The following is a 17,705-nucleotide window of genomic DNA, read 5'->3' as shown; positions in this document are numbered from 1 at the left end:
GGAATAGACTATACACAAACACTTCGAGTGCACAAGGCATTTGGGCTAGGAAGAGGTAGAGTAAATATAACGGTAATAAGGTTAGTTCCAATAGTAGGTGTTATTGATTGTGGGGACCAGTCGGTATGGATCGGTCCAACTTTAACGTGGGTCGGTACGACTAGTCGGTTGGTCGGTCGGCGAGTCTGCTGACTGATCGATACAAATCATTGGACGATCCGGTCGGCACCAACCCAAATCGGTCTATAACAACCGTCTTTACTAACATGGCAGGTTTTGATTTGTCCATACACGTAGTACGTCACCTAGCTATTTTTAATAATTTAAAGTCTAAAACACTAAATAGTAAAAAAATCTAGAATCTAGCCTTATATATTTTGTTTATGAATTATGTACTTTTTAATTTTATGTTTAAGTTATATATTTTTATGAATTATTCTTTTGTTTTTTGTTTGAGTCATGTAACTTTTTATTGTTTTTATAAATTATGTAATTCTACGTGTTTAGTTATGTGATAAGATATATATTTATTTTAATAAAATATAATGTTGCATGTCAATTAAGTAAAAAAGAAAAGTTGATGTGGCATTGAGGTGATTGTAGGATGACGATAAAGACTGTGCACTAGAGTGTTGTGGTAGATAAGAGCCGAGATGATCGATAACCCATAGCACTGGAACACATTAGATGCACTCCAATGGTTCACACTCACCCTCCATATGATTCCTTCTCCGTGTACGGCTTCTCCCTCTCATGTTCCAACTACTCCCCCTCGCTCCCACCCCCACGAGCACGAGTGCGCCTACACACCCTTCAGATGGGGGAATGAAAGTCGTCTAGAGGGGGTGAATATGTGAAACCTAAAATTTATATCTTTAAACACAAACTTCAACTCCGGTTAGGCGATAGAACGAGAATAAGAATAATCGAAGTGAGGGAGAGAGATCTTCTTGCACAAGTTGCTCTAATGATTACATAATTACATTGGGAGCAACTTAGTTGATATAGAATCAAGCACAAACAATAGAACTAGAGAGAGGGGAGAGGAAGAAACAAATCACAATCGAGGATCAAACACAAAGAGCGCATGCGATTTGTTTTCCGATATTCGGTTTTGAAGGACCTACTCCTCGTTGAAGAGTCCACTAAGGACGGGTCTCTTTCAACCTTTTCCCTCTCTCCAACGTTTATTAGACCTGTTGAGTGTTCTTCTCAATCTCAAGGGTCATTTAAACCCCGCAAGGATCACCACCCACTTAGGTGTCTCTTGCTAGCTTTACAAGTGTGAGAATGGGGTGTGAGAGAGAATGGAAACCGAAAACTAGAGAACAAGAACTTGCAACACTAAAGAACACAAGACACTAAGTCTCTCTAACTCAAATCAATCAAATGTGGCGCTTGTGAGGCTTTGAATGCTTGGGAGATGTTGCAATGAATGTATGGATGTTTGTTGTAGCTCTTGTATCTTCAATGTGCTGGCTGTGGGTGTATTTATAATCACAACCACCCCCAACTAGCCGTTGTAGAAGTGGGGCACATTATGCGATGTCGGGTGGTGCACCGGACCTTCTGATGCGTGACTTGGAAGGTTACCATTCTAACGGGTGGTCCAGGTGGTTGGAATAGTATCTGGTCCAGTGTCACACCAGACGTGTCACGTCAGCGCCACGTCAGCAGATGACAGTTGAGTCATGACGTAGCCAGTGCATCCTGACTGTCCGGTCTTCCGTAGCCCAAATGCCTAGTTTACATCCAATCTGCATAGACGATCTGGTGCTCCGTAGACCAGCTCAAAATTTTCTAAGTTTTTATTTTCTTCTTCTATTCCTTTTGGCTGCAATTGAGGATGTTGGACCTTTTATTTTCTCTAACTTATATTCATGTTTTGGCTCAAACTAGCTCCAAAAGAGTGATTAGTTGAGACTGAGCTATACAACCATTTTAGATGTATGAAATAGGTTCCTAGTGAAAGGGAAATAGGGTCAAACCTTTTCCTAAATGTTTTTGGTGGTTGAAATGCCCAACACAAATAATTGGACTAACTAGTTTGCTCTAGATTATATGTTCTACAGGTGCTAAAGGTTCAACACAAACCAATAAAAAGATCTAAGTTAGGGTTCAAAAGAAAGGAGCAAAAGAAACCGAAGAGAACCCTGGTCTAGCGCACCGGACAACGTCTGGTGCATAGGGTCCGTACAGGCTGAACTCTGCACCTTCGGGAATTTGGAAAGCCGCTCCGCTATAATTCACCGGACTGTCCGGTGTGCCAAGCGGAGCAACGGCTAACAGCGCAACGGTCGTCTGCAAAAGTATGAACAGTGCGTGAACAGTGCGCGCAGAAGTCAGAGCAGGCATCAGAGGCGCACCGGACAGTGAACAGTGCCTGTCTGGTGCCCCAAGTTGTCAGAGCTCCAACGGTCGAAACCATCAGAACTCTAACGGTTGGGTGACGTGGCTGGCACACCGAACAGTGTCCGGTGGCGCACCGGACTATCCGGTCCACCCATCGACAAACAGCCTCCCCAACAGTTGGTTTGGTGGTTGGGGCTATAAATACCCCCCAACCACCACCACTTCAAGGATCCAAGTTTTTCAGACTTCACATTCAATACAAGAGCTAGTGCAATCAATACAAGACACAATTCAAAGGAATTAAAGCCTCTCCAAGTCCCAAATCCACTCCAAACAAATAGTGACTAGAGAGAGAGTTTTTGCTCGTGTTCTTTTAGCTCTTGTTCTTGGATCGCTTTCTTCTTCCCCATTCTTGTTCTTCAAAGCACTTGTAATCAAAGCAAGAGACACCAATTGTGTGGTGGTCCTTGTGGGGTCTAAGTGACCCGTTTGATTGAGAAGAAAGCTCACTCAGTCTAAGTGATCGTTTGAGGGAGGGAAAGGGTTGAAAGACACCTGGTCTTTATGACCACCTCAACGGGGACTAGGTTTGCAAGAACCGAACCTCGGTAAAACAAATCACCGTGTCACTCGCTTTATTTCTTGGTTGATTTGATTTCACCCTCTCTTTCGGACTCGGTTTTATTTCTAACGCTAACCCCGACTTGTAGTTGTGCTTAAAGTTTGTAAATTTCAGTTTCTGCCTATTCACCCCCCTCTAGGTGACTTTCAATTTGTATCAGAGCCCGATACTTCATTTGAGTCTAACAACTCGAAGTGATGTCGAGAGGATCCGCCAAGAGAGAGATGGAAATGGCCACAAGCCATGGGAAGGCTCCATCAAAGGAGTCCGGCGCCAAAGGAAGGGAGGAGTCACCTCCCCGCGTCAAGTCACACCAGAGTGGCGACAAGAAGAAAAAGATGAAGAAAGTGGTCTACTACGAGACTGACTCTTGGTCGCCATCCACCTCCGGCTCCGACGCTCCGTCTGTCACTTCTAAGCGCCATGAGCACAAAAAGTTTAGTAAGATTCCCCTACTCTATCCCCGCATTTCCAAACACACTCCTTTACTTTCCGTCCCATTAGGCAAACCACCGGTTTTTTACGGTGAAGATTATTGTATGTGGAGTGATAAAATGAGGCATCATCTAACCTCACTCCACGCTAGCATTTGGGACATTGTTGAGTTTGGAGCGCAGGTACCATCCATGGGGGTTGAAGGATATGATTCGGACGGGGTCGCCCAAATCCGGCATTTTGACTCCCAAGCCACCACTATACTCCTCGCCTCTCTATGTCGAGAGGAGTATAATAAGGTGCAAGGGCTCAAGAGTGCCAAAGAGATTTGGGACGTACTAAAGACCGCGCATGAAGGGGATGAGGTGACCAAAATCACCAAGGGGGAGACGAGGGGGAGCTCGGTCGATTCATCCTCAACCAAGGAGAGGAGCCACAAGCCATGTACAACCGGCTCAAGACCTTGGTGAACCAAGTGCGCAACCTTGGGAGCACCAAATGGGATGACCATGAAATGGTCAAGGTTATCCTTAGATCACTCGTATTTCGTAATCCTACTCAAGTTCAATTAATATGTGGTGATCCTAGATATAAGCTAATGTCTCCTGAGGAAGTGATAGGAAAGTTTGTGAGCTTTGAGTTGATGATCAAAGGCTCCAAACAAATCGTCGAGCAAGGCGGCACCTCCACACCCAAGGTGCAACCCATCGCATTCAAAGCGACGAAAGAAAAGAAAGAAGAGTCTATGTTGGAACTTGCTCTCCGGTGCAAGTTGATCCAACGGGGGAGTGTAGCGACGTAAACAAGATTTTCGCACGAGATGGCAATAGCTCTGTTAATCTAGCCTCTCAAGGGCACTGTGTGGGGGTATTTATAGGTATCTGAGTGCCCAGTGTCCTGTGTTAAGGACGCATGTGCCCTCAGACACCTAGGTTATCCCCGGAATATTCCCATAAAGCGGGGTTACAGACCGTAATTACAGGGAGGCCTTTACAAATTAGGCCCGTAATGCGCAGCGGCCACGCAGGGCCTGTTACAGTGGGCCGGATAACACGTGGGCCTCCATGCTGGACGAGGTCGCAAGATGAGACGACCTCGTCACAGGTCTTCGTCCGGTGGCGTATGGGACGAAGGGTAAGTCTGCCCGTTGTCTTGTCTCCGTTGGTGCAGCGAGGACGACGAAGGCATCGAGCGAAGGGTGGCGTCTTCGCCTTCGCCCCAACATTTGCCCTCCGAGGGACCAGTTCGACTAAGTCATCTGGTGCCGAAGACGTCGCTAGATGGCGGAGACGCTGCCCTCGCTCGAAGTGGTTCCGCGGGGGTTTTTGACATGACCGTTGATTGACGCCGTACTATTGGATTGCGGGTTTCCCGAAGCGCCGCGCCCTGTGTATAAAAGGGGGTGGGGGGGCGGCGCGTTTTGAACTTTATCTTTCCTCGCTCCGCGAAAACCCTAACTGCCTTCTCAAACCGTTCGCCGCTCGTCTGCCCTCCTTGCACTTGCTCGTCGGAGATCTGGCCCGTGTGAAGCAGTCCGCCCGCCGCCGCCGACGGTACGTAGCGATGCCGTCCTCTTCTTCTTCTGCTACCGCTACGCCACCGGCCGACGCGTCGTCTGAGGAGACGCTGGGCAATGTGGCGGCGGAGGAGTTGCGCGTCGGTGACACGGTGGATTTCGGCGCATCGCGGATGTCCTCGGTTCGTGTGCAAGACATGCAGCAGCTTGGTTATTTAGGCGGCGGGGTGGCACGTGTCCCGGGGGCGGAGGAGGTCCCCGAGCCAGAAGGCGAGTTGGTTGTCTTCGAGGCGTTCTTCGCCGCTAGTCTTCATCTGCCCGCGCATCGATTCGTGGGAGAAGTCCTGCGCAGATTCAACGTCCAGGTCCACCAGCTGACGCCGAATGCCGTGGTGGCCCTGTCAAAATATGTCTGGGCAACGACTTCGTATGGCGGGCAGCCATCGGTCGAAGTCTTCGCGAAGTATTATTGTCTGCATTGGCAGAAAAGGATGATCAGAAATAAGATTGCTCAATTTGGGTCCTGTACATTTACGTCGAAGACTGGCAAGACTTCGATGGAAGTCGTTGAGTTGGTTCCTTGCGCCCACAATAAATGGGGCAACTGGTATGAGTTTTGGTTCTACGTTGCCGAGGGCACAGTCGAAGACCATCCGGGGCTCCCCGTGGCCAAGATGTGCTCGCATTATTACTCAGCATACCCGCAGTTTGAAGTGGCGGAGGAGGATGCTGACGAAGGGGCCCTACAGTGCGTGGCCGACCTAAGTAGCGGGCGTGATCTGGTTGAGGAGTTTGTCGCGTATGGGGTGTGGCCCTTGGCGCATGGCTGGGCGCTGGGCGAAGTATGCCCTCGCCAGATGCCTTCCCGTGGTGGGATGCTGGTGCGAAGTCCCGCCTTCGCACTGGATTCGTGCGTGAGGCGGAGGATGGGGCGGTGCGGATTGTTGGTCGGTATGTGCCGAAGACGGAGGGCCAGCGTAGCTGGGATATACGTGGGTCCAACGATCGCTTGAACAGGGTCTTCGAGTTGAACCGTCTGCCATATGGCGGTTATCCCGGGCAAGACGATGTCGACCGTCGCGGGAAGAAACCGGCGGCAGAGACTGGAGACGACCCCGCGTCGGCGGCCGCCCCATCCTCTAAGAAGAGGAAGCTAGGTACTGCTACGGGAGGACTAGGGGTCTCTGATAGTTTTACTATGGAGTTGATGGGGACATGCGCGGCCCCCGGGGGAAGGATGTCTTCGCCCGAGCTCCGGGAGTCTTCGGCGTGGATGCTGAAGGTTACCGGGGGTTGGTGGCCTAAGAACGTTCCTATCCCCCGCGCGGCCGGCGAAGACTTTTTTACATCACGCATGGTTCGTGACTTGAGAGTGTTTCCTTATGGACGGAATATTGCTGCTGTTGTGTCGGCAGTGATGGATAAGGATCGTCAGGAAGCTGCGCAAAAACGCCGGGCGGTCATCAGGCTGCCCGAGGCTAGACCGAAGAGGGCGCGGGGGACCGCGAAGGCTGCCACCCCCGGCGGTAGCCAGCCGACGCTGGCGGCGAAGTCGGCCGGCCCTGGGTCCAGCAAGGTGCCGGATGTCGTGAAGGCAGCCAGCGCCGGCGGAGCCAAGTCTACCTCGGCCGGAGCCGCGAAGGCCCGAGAATTGCCTCCGCCGGGAAAGCGCATTGCCGATTTCGGCACTGATATTAGTGTGGATGATTATCTCACTGGTAAGTCATTGGCCCGTTTTTTTTTTGACTGTTGATACGTCGCAGGATCGGGCAAAGGGCAACTTGTTGTTGTTCCGCCTGCGGTGGCGACAACGGTGTCTGCCACAGTGCCTGGGGCGAAGGGTGGCGCTCTCAGCGCTGGCGGTGAGATTTCGGCGCTCGCTGCCGTCAAGGACGAGGCGGGTGCTGTGTCCCGCCGGCTGAAGGAGGCGTCGCAGCGGCTAAGTCAGGTAAGTTGGGCTAGACTTTGGTTTTCATCGGTTTCGTTGGGATTGTGGTCTTATGTGTGTCTTTTAGGCGGCTGACTTCGCTAACAGCGTGGCGTCGGGGGTCCTTACGGCAGTTGTGTCTGCCGAAGTCGAGAGACTTCGGGCGCAGCATGCTGAGGCCGTCCGGGAAAAGTCGGCCGCCGATAGCAAGTGCCGCAAACTGGCGGAGAAGGTGGCCGCGCTGGAGGGCGAGAGGACTGAGCTCCGGCGCCAGCTAGCGGAGGAGAGGAGGGAAGCTAATCAGGCCCTCGCCAAGGCGCAGTCTGCGCAGGCGGAGGCCAATGTGGCGCGGGTGGAGGGTAGCCTCGCCAGGCAACGCGCTGAGGAATGGGATGAGCGGTTCAACGCTCTGCAGGCCCGCATGGAGAGGACCGAGGCTTCTACGCGCTCGGAAGTTGAGCGGACGCGCAAGCAGCTTATGGACTCATACCACGAGCTGGGCGCGCGGACCGCTGACTTCGAAGTGCCTGACCGAGAGTCAGGCCTTCGTTGCCTCGAGTGGCTGCAAGAGGAGTTGCTGGCGCTCCCGACCATTGTGGAGGGATTTATGTCCTATGCCTCCCTGGTCACCTGCGAAGGGGCGATGAACGCGCTGTCCCGCGAAGGGTGTCATCACTATGAGGTCTTTGACCGATCTGATGAGGATTTCGAGCGCGAGATTTACAAGGTTGAGGACCCTGTGGTGAAGGAATCCGCGGGAGCCCTTTTTGATCGGATGTGGGGCCCCCACGGTCGGGAGGTGGTCAGGGAGCGGTCCGACACGGCGAGGGGTCAGGTAATGTTTGACTCTTGTTTAGTGTTGTTGAATGTGGGTTATATGTGGGCTTGCTGAATCTGTGTGCTGTGTTTCAGGCGGCGCGTGACGAGAAAGTGGAGGACTTCGGGGCTTTGAACAACGCGCGGCCTGAGGCGGAGTCGAACCCGGTGGCGGCTGGGCCCGAGGTCGCCCCGGCGCTGCCCCCAGAAACCGTCGAAGGCTCCCTCGATGCCCCCGCAGCCACTACGGCCGGTGGTGGCTCGTCGCCAACCACTGAGCCAGGGGCTGAGGATCCCCCAAAGACGGTGACGGAGCTGGCAACGGAGGATCCCACGACGGCTGGGTCTTCGCAGGTGGCTTAGTGGGTGTGGGTAGTTAGGGAATTTTGTATATGTTGCTGAACCTTGGTTGCTGCGCAGGTTCAAGATTTTGGGCCTGCGCACGCAACCGATACTGCTAATTTTTTGGCGGCTTCGACCATGGATGTTGGGAATGAATCGGATGAGTCTGCGTCTAAGTTTTCTGATTTTGCTGACTCTGGGAGTTCGGTTGAGTGGACGGAAGAGTCGTCGGATGAGGACTTGGATTACTTTGCGGCCTTGGATGTGGCAGCGGCGGAGGCTTCGCCGCGTGCTGCGGATGCTGAAGTTGTGTCTGGTCCAAGTGCTGGGCGTAGGCGGCGAAGGGCGGTTGCGAAGCGTAGAGTGAGTGAGGCGGACGACGGTTGGCTTCGTGTGGGTAGGGCTGGCAAGCAGGAACTATTGTCCTCGCCGGCCGTTGCGAGTGTAGGTGAGGGGGAGCTGCGAAGTCTTTTTGAGGGTGAGGAGCTGAGGATAATGCTATTTAACTATAGGGAGATGGGAATCATTCCGAAGGTTGAACCGATGTAAGGTGTGATGCCTCGCTGTACATATGTAATAGCTTGTATGATGAGGTTGTGTGCCTTCGCACATTCGGCTATGCTCACAAAGGCGTTGCACACTTGGTCTGGTGTATTTGTTGTGTCGGTCCGGCGCACATGTAGTCGGTCTTTGCGCGGACAGTTTGGTGTAGTCTTTTTGAGGAAGACTTCGATTTTTCGCACTTGTTGTGCTTGGTCCGGCTGCACCCTTAGGCGACTTTTGCACGGATAGTCGTTTTGAGGAAGACTTCGATTTTTCGCACTTGTTGTGCTAGTCCGGCTGCACCCTTAGGCGACTTTTGCACGGATAGTCTTTTTGAGGAAGACTTCAATTTTTCGCACTTGTTGTGCTAGTCCGGCTGGACCCTTAGGCGACTTTTGCACGGATAGTCTTTTTGAGGAAGACTTCGATTTTTTCGCACTTGTTGTGCTAGTCCGGCTGCACCCTTAGGCGACTTTTGCACGGATAGTCTTTTTGAGGAAGACTCCGATTTTTTCGCACTTGTTGTGCTGGTCCGGCTGCACCCTTAGGCGACTTTTGCGCGGAGTGTCGCACGTGAGGGTAGCTAGCGCTGGACCTCGCGGTGACTTTGTATTGGTCGAATGTCGAAGACCGTCGGCGCGATCTTTTTTCGACGTAGATTTTTGCGGGGGATTTTTCGCTTGTATATTACATGATTCTGCCTCGTTAAAAACCTCACCCCCTGGGAGGAAAAGAGTGCGGGCCAGAATAAAATTGTTTTTTGCGAATTACAAGGGCGAGCTGGCCCTGATGAGTCAAACAAAAAATTTGCGGAGATTATCAATGTTCCAAGAATGCTCCAAATCTTCGCCGTTTGGCGTTGCGAGCCTATATGCGCTGGGGGATGCCTTCGTCTTGACAATGAAAGGGCCCTCCCACTTGGGCTCTAGCTTGCCCCTGGACTCTGTCCGAGCTGTTCGGACGAGTACGAGGTCCCCTTCGCTGAATTCCCTCGGGATGACTGCGTGGTCGCGCCATGCTTTTGTCTGGGCTTGGTATTTATTGAGAGCCTGTAGGGCGAAGATGCGGTCTCCATCGATGAGATCCTTCGAAGTGGGTTCGTCCACGTCGGGGACAGCTGACGAGACTGTCTGTGGGGACCCATTTTTATTTCTTGCGGGGTCATGGCCTCCGATCCATATAGAAGGCGGAAAGGGGTGAACCTAGTCGCCCTGCACTCAGTCGTGTTTAGCGCCCAGACCGCTTCAGGTAACAAATCGGCCCACCTGCCCTTTTTCGTCGAGGAGCATCTTCTTGACAGTTGTGAAAGTTTTGCCATTGGCGCGTTCCACAACTCCGTTGGACTGCGGGTGGTATACTGAGGCGAAGGCAAGCTTGGTGCCAATGGAGAAGCAGAAATCCTTGAAGTCTTGGCTGTCAAACTGCTTGCCGTTGTCAACTGTGAGTTCGGACGGTACTCCGAAGCGGCAAACAATGTTTTGCCAGAAGAATTTCTATGCAGTCTTTGATGTTATTGTGGATACAGCCCTCGCCTCGATCCATTTGGTAAAATACTCGATAGCGACGAAGGTGAACTTGAGGTTCCCCTGAGCCGTGGGCAGGGGCCCGACAATGTCCAGGCCCCAGCGCTGGAGAGGCCATGTGTGGGCGATTAATTTTGTGAATTGTGAAGGGCTGCCTGATCGAGGAGAAAACTTCTGGCAGGCTTCGCAGTACCTTGTGACCCGATTTGCGGCGCAGATCATTGTGGGCCAGTAGAAACCTTGACGGATCACCTTTGCGGCTAGGGCCCTTGGCCCTGCGTGAGAGCCGCAAGTACCGCTGTGGACTTCGCGCAGGATTTGGGCGCCTTCGGTCTCGGTGACACATTTAAGCATTGGCTGACTGACCCCCTTCTTGTAAAGCTGGCCCTCAATCAGTGCGAAGTCCCGGCTTCGATGTTTGAGGCGCTTGGCCTCGTTGATGTTGGTTGGGTGGTAGTACCCCTGTAGAAACAGGGTTATTGGTGCCCGCCAGTCTTCGGTCATAATGAGGTTGACTATGCGGTGGCCTTCGCTGTCGTTGGTTATTTGGAGCCCTTCGGGGCTCCGGACGGCTGGCGTGTCGATAACATGGTAGAACACGTCGGAGGGCAGGGACTCGCCTCTGGCGGCAGCCTTGGCCAATGCGTCGGCTTCTTCATTCTTGGCCCGGTCCACATGTTGCAAGGTGAATCCCTTGAATTGTCTCTCGAGACTTCGGATGGCCGCGAGGTATTGCATAAGTGCGGGGTCCTTTGCTGCGTAGTCTTTCTCGACTTGGCCGGCGACTACCTTGGAGTCTGTTCTGACAATGCAGGTGGTGACACCAAGGGCCCTTAGCTTGCGGAGGCCGAGGATGATAGCTTCATATTCTGATATGTTGTTTGTGCATCTGTCAGATTCCAGAGTGAAGCTGAGGCGTGCCGCGTATCTGTGCTTGACCCCGGCGGGTGAGGTGATGACTGCAGCAGCGCCTGCCCCCGCATGGCACCATGTGCCGTCGCAGTGGATTGTCCAAACCTTCTCTGCGGACGGGTCCGGCTGTGTTATTGGCCCAGTCCAGTCGACGACGAAGTCTGCCAAAACTTGCGACTTGATGGCTGTCCTGGGCTCGAAAGTGATGTGGTAGCCGGAGAGTTCGGCCGCCCATTTGGCAATCCTGACCGATGCCTCCGGGTTTCTGAACAATTCGCCTAGTCCCCTATCTGAGGTGACCCGGACCTTGAATGCTTCAAAATAGTGGTGCAATTTGCGCGAAGTCATAACAACTGCATAGGCAATCTTTTCCAGTTCCGTCATATTACATTTTGATGGTGTTAGCACTTCGGAGACGTAATAAACTGGACACTGCCTGATCACGCCCTCTACTGACTGCTCCTGAATCAGTGCCGCACTGTCCGCATGCGGCAAAGCCGCAACATAAAGCAACAGGGGTAGCAAAGAGTCGGGGCTTGTAAGAACTGCCAATTCCGATAGGTACTGTTTTAATGAGGTGAAGGCCGCTGTCTGCTCTGGTCCCCAAGCGAAGTCTTTTGCGCCACGGAGAGTTTTGAGGAAGGGGAGACTTCGCTCTGCGGACTTGGAGATGAATCTGTTGAGGGCGGCCAATCTGCCTGTCAGGCGCTGGACGTCTCTGGCTGATTGCGGGGGCGTCATGTTGATGATGGCCTGAATTTTGGTTGGGTTGGCCTCGATTCCGCGGTGTGACACCAGGTAGCCCAATATTTTTCCCTGGCGGACGCCGAAGACGCACTTTACGGGGTTTAGGCGAAGACGTGCGCTCCGCATGTTCGCAAATGTTTCGGCGAGGTCAGCAAGATGATCCTCCTTGCTTCTGCTGGCGACGACGATGTCGTCCACATACGTGAATATATTTCTGCCGACCTGCCCTTTAAGCACTGTTTTGGTAAGCCGGGAGAAAGTGGACCCGGCGTTCTTGAGTGCCTCCGGCATTCTGATGAAGCAATACGTGCCGAAGGGTGTTATGAAGCTAGTGCTGGCCTTGTCCTCCTCCTTCATGTATATTTGATGATAACCGGAGAAGCAGTCGAGGAGCGACATGACTTCGCACCCGGCCGCACTATCGACTATTTTGTCGATCCGAGGCAGCGGGAAGTTGTCCTTTGGGCAGGCCTTGTTGAGACTGGTGAAGTCGATGCACATCCGCCATTTGCCGCTTTTTTTCTGCACCATCACAACGTTGGCGAGCCACGTGGGGTAGGCCACTGGCTCGATAAATTTGGCCTCCAGGAGGCGATGTACCTTGGCCTTGGCGGCTTCTGTCTTCTCATCAGACATTTTGCGGAGCCACTGTTTTTTCGGTCTCACCGAAGGGTCGATTCCCAAGCTGTGCTCAATGATGGATCGGCTGACCCCGACCAGGTCGAGGGCGGACCAGGCGAAGACGTCTTTGTTCTTGAACAAACAGCAGAGGAGTTTCTCCTCGTCATGTGAAGTGAGGTCTTCGCTGATGGTGACCGTCTGCTTGGGCGTGGCCTGGTCGAGGGGAACAGTCTTGGTCCCGTCGTTGCTCTGTAGCTGTGCTTTGTCGTGTTCTTTGTCAGTTTGGCTGGCGGACGCGGGGACCTCGCGCTGGGTCGTGAGGCAGTGCACGTTTCTTTGCCCGGGGACGAAGTCCCGCTCTATGTTTCGCGCAGTCTGCTGATTGCCGTAGACCGTGATGGCGCCTAGCGGACCTGGTATCTTCATGCACAGGTAAAGTCCATGAATGGCTGCCTCAAACTTGTTGATGGAGCCCCGGCCCATGATGGCGTTGTATGGATACACCATATCGACGATATCGAAGGTCACTTGCTCACTTCGGGCATTGGGTGCTACACCGAAGGAGAGAGGCAACTCTATTTTGCCGACGGGAAATGTGCCCTTGCCGCCGAAACCATACAACGGGTTGTCCGAAGGCTTGAGCAGGCTGTGGCTTATGCCCATGCGGTCGAAGGCATGGAGGAAAATGATGTCTGCTTGACTGCCATTGTCGACTAGGACTTTGTGTAGGTCCCAGCCTGCCACGCTGCAGTTGATAACCATGGCGTCGATGTGGGGGGCGCTGCGCAGATCGACGTCTCGGGCATCAAAGGTTAGCGGCACATGGGACCACTTCGTCTGCACGACCGGACCGGTGATGGCGACGTGGTTGATGCTGCGGTAGTGGTCCCGCTTCTGCCGCTTCGTGTCGAAGTCGGCGCTGGACCCCCTAATGATCATATGAATGACTCCGCGATACGGCTGATCGGCGAAGTTTTCTTGCTTTGGGGCATGGGGGTGGTGGATGTTTTGTTGTTGCTGGTGCGGAGGTGGGGGTGGGGGAGGTACGATTTGTACTTCCTGGTGGTGTTGGTATGCGTGGTGCTGTGGATGCGGAGCGGGGGCATGGATGTATGGTGGAGGGGGTTGCTGATATGTGTGCACGACAACTCTAGGGTTGTCGGCTGGTTGCGCCCGTGCCATCCTGTCTCTGGTGGCCTTCGTTTCTGGGTAGTCTCTGGTTTGGTGGGCGCAGTCTTCACCATGAAACAGGCAGTAAAATCGGCGTGGCGGCTGCGCACGTCCCCGGCCTCGTCCGCGAGTTCCGTTTCCGCGGCCCTGGGGGGGGGGTATTCCTGGCGGTGAGGGGCCTCACCAGCGGGGTGCTGGTTGGCGATGTTGTGCACCTGCTGCTGATTGCGGCCGTCCCGACCAGAGTCTGGCTGCGGAGTCCTCGTCCACGTGCGGCTGGACTGTGGAGCATCTTTGGGTTTCCTCTGAGACTCCACTTTGCGCTGGTGGAGCTCTTTGGATTTGGCATATTTTTCAAATAGTTGATACAACTCTTGGAGGTTCTTGGGCGGATCCCTGATGCAGTGGCTGTAAAGGACGCCGGCCCGAAGGCCACTAATGGCGTAGTGGATGGCGATCTGGTCATCAACCGAGGGCAGCTGTGACTTGAGTGTCAGAAACTTGCGGTAATACTCCCGCAGAGTCTCTTTTTCCAGCTGCTTGCAGAGTGAGAGCTCGGCCAGGGCGTCGGTGTCTGGGCGGTACCCTTGGAAGTTGAGCAGGAATTTGTCCCGGAGGCTTCTCCAAGAGTCAATGGACAACGGGGGCAACCTGGTAAACCAGGTGAGAGCTGGGCCCTCGAGGGCGATGATGAAAGACTTGGCCATCGTGGCGTCGTCCCCTCCGGAAGATGCAACGGCGACCTGATAACTCATGATGTACTGTGCTGGGTTAGTGCTGTCGTTGAACTTGGGATAGGTCCCTGCCCGGAAGTTGGCAGGCCAGGGTGTCACTTGCAGGTGTGGCGCCAGGGGACTTCGCTCGTCGAGGTAGTTGACACCTTGGAATGCCGCGACGTGTGGGATGGCGTGGTCGTGCTGGGGGAAGTGCAGGTCTTCGACTTGTGCGCGCTGTTGCAGGGGTGGCCCGTGTTGCAGGCCGAAGTGTCCTTCGCGCTGCATTAGCGCGATCTCTTGCTCGAGCTCCTGGGCCTTCTGCTCTTCGTCTCGTATCATTTGCCGCACCTTGGCTTGTGCAGACACACGTTGGCGCTTGGCCTCAAGTATCTCTTTTTGCTTCTGGAGATTGTGGTTCTTGATGCGCAGGGCGCGCAGCTGTAGCTGTTCTTCCGCTGAGACACCGATGACTTCACCGTCCTCGGTGAGGTCCGCGCCCTCCGGTGCAGCGAAGCCTGGGGGAGGTTGCGGCTGTCCTTCAGGGCCGCAGGTGCGGAGAGCGTCGTCTTCAGTGGCCTCTTGGTGGGTGGTGTGGGTGAGGGCGAGGGCCTTGCCCTTTTTTGCGGCCAGCAGTGTTGCCTTCGCAGCCTCGTCAGCCTTCGAGCTAGGTTTCTTGGGTGCCATCGCGGGTGGTTTTTTCGTAGCACGAATGGTGGGCGCCAAATGTTGGAACTTGCTCTCCGGTGCAAGTTGATCCAACGGGGGAGTGTAGCGACGTAAACAGGGTTTTCACACGAGATGGCAATAGCTCTGTTAATCTAGCCTCTCAAGGGCACTGTGTGGGGGTATTTATAGGTATGTGAGTGCCCAGCGTCCTATGTTAAGGACGCATGTGCCCTCAGACACCTAGGTTATCCCCGGAATATTCCCATAAAGCGGGGTTACAGACCGTAATTACAGGGAGGCCTTTACAAATTAGGCCCGTAATGCGCAGCGGCCACGCAGGGCCTGTTACAGTGGGCCGGATCACACGTGGGCCTCCATGCTGGACGAGGTCGCAAGATGAGACGACCTCGTCACAGGTCTTCGTCCGGTGGCGTATGGGACGAAGGGTAAGTCTGCCCGTTGTCTTGTCTCCGTTGGTGCAGCGAGGACGGCGAAGGCATCGAGCGAAGGGTGGCGTCTTCGCCTTCGCCCCAATAGTCTATATCAAGTAGGCTCCCCATCGACGCCTCCAAGCTCAACAACGAGGAAATGGCGCTCATCATCAAGAGCTTCCGCCAAATCCTCAAACAAAGGAGGGGGAAGGATTACAAACCCCGCTCCAAGAAGGTGTGCTACAAATGTGGTAAGCCCGGTCACTTTATTGCTAAATGCCCTATATCTAGTGATAGTGACAGGGACGACGACAAGAGAGGAAAGAAGAAGGAAAAGAAGAAGTACTATAAGAAGAAGGGTGGCGATGCCCACGTGTGTCGGGAATGGGACTCCGATGAGAGCTCCACCGACTCCTCCTCCGACGAGGACGCCGCCAACATCGCCGTCACCAAAGGCCTCCTCTTCCCCAACGTCGGCCACAAGTGCCTCATGGAAAAGGACGACAAAAAGAAGAAGGTAAAATCCAGAGCCTCCACTAAATATACAACATCTAGTGATGATGGTAGCTCTAGTAATGATGAAGATGATTTGCTTGCTCTTTTTGCCAACCTAAACATGCAACAAAAGGAAATACTAAATGAATTGATAGGTGCTATTCATGAGAAGGATGAACTCTTGGATAGCCAAGAGGAATTCCTTATTAAGGAAAATAAAAAGCATGTTAAGGTAAAAAATGCTTATGCTCAGGAAGTAGAAAAGAATGAAAATTTGACTAAGGAGCTTAGCATTTGCCATGACACCATTTCCAACCTTAGGAGTGAGAACCGTAATTTATTTGCTAAGGTTGAAAAATCAAATGTGTCATGATTCAATTGTCAATCTTAAAAATGATAATGCTAGTTTAATTGCTAAGATTGATAAATTGAATGAATCAATTTCTAGCCTTAAAATTGAAAACGCTAGTTTAATTTCAAAGGCTAAGGAATTGAATGTTTGCAATATTTCTATTTCCAATCTTAGAGATGAGAATGCCATGTTACATGCTAAGATTGATGAATTAAAAGCTAGCAAACACTCTACATCTAGTGTTGATCATGTTACTATTTGTACTAGATGTAGAGACATTAATGTTGATGCTATTCATGATCATCTAGCTTTAATTAAACAACAAAATGACCACATATCACAACTAACTAGTAAAATTAATGAGCATGAGATAGAAAATGAAAAATTTAAATTTGCTAGGAGCATGCTCTATAATGGGAGACGCCCTGGCATTAAGGATGGCATTGGCTTCCAACAGGGAGGCAATGTCAAGCTTAATGCCCCAAAGAAACTATCTAATTTTGTTAAGGGCAAGGCTCCCATGACTCAGGATAACGAGGGTTGTATTTTATATCCTGCTGGTTATCCTGAGCATAAGATTAGGAGAATTCATGCTAGGAAGCCACATTTTATTTCCCATCATGCATTCATGTATAAGAATGAGGCATCTAGCTCTAGGCAATCAACCCATGTTAATTTGCCTAAAAGGAAATCTCCTGTTGCATCAAATGAGCCTAATGTTTCATTTAAGACTTTTGATGCTTCTTATGTTTTAACTAACAAATCAAGCAAAGTAGTTGCCAAATATGTTGGGGGCAAACACAAAGGCTCCAAGACTTGTGTTTAGGTACCCAAGGTGCTTGTTTCTAATGTGAAAGGACCCAAGACCGTTTGGGTACCTAAGAACAAGGCCTAAACTTGTTTTGTAGGTTTATGCATCCGGGGGCTCAAGTTGGATCATTGATAGAGGGTGCACAAACCACATGACAGGGGAGAAAAGGATGTTCTCCTCCTACGAGAAAAACGATAATCCCCAAAAAGCTATCACATTCGGGGATGGAAATCAAGGTTTGGTCAAAGGACTTGGTAAAATTGCTATATCTCCTGACCATTCCATTTCCAATGTTTTTCTTGTAGATTCTCTAGATTATAACTTGCTTTCAGTTTCTTAATTATGCAAAATGGGTTACAACTATCTTTTTACGGATATAAGTGTTACTGTCTTTAGAAGAAGTGATGATTCAATAGCATTTAAGGGAGTATTAGAGGGTCAGCTATACTTAGTTGATTTTAATAGAGCTGAACTCAATACTTGCTTAATTGCTAGGACTAATATGGGTTGGCTCTGGCATCGCCGACTAGCCCATGTTGGCATGAAGAATCTTCACAAGCTTCTAAAAGGAGAACACATTTTGGGACTAACCAATGTTCATTTTGAGAAAGACAGGGTTTGTAGCGCATGTCAAGCAGGAAAGCAAGTTGGCACCCATCATCCACACAAGAACATCATGACGACCGACAGGCCGCTTGAGCTACTCCA

This window comes from Zea mays, chromosome 7 (genome assembly GCF_902167145.1).
Source record: "Zea mays cultivar B73 chromosome 7, Zm-B73-REFERENCE-NAM-5.0, whole genome shotgun sequence".
In the NCBI taxonomy this organism is placed as follows: domain Eukaryota; kingdom Viridiplantae; phylum Streptophyta; class Magnoliopsida; order Poales; family Poaceae; genus Zea; species Zea mays.
Note: the sequence above shows the minus strand (reverse complement) of the source record.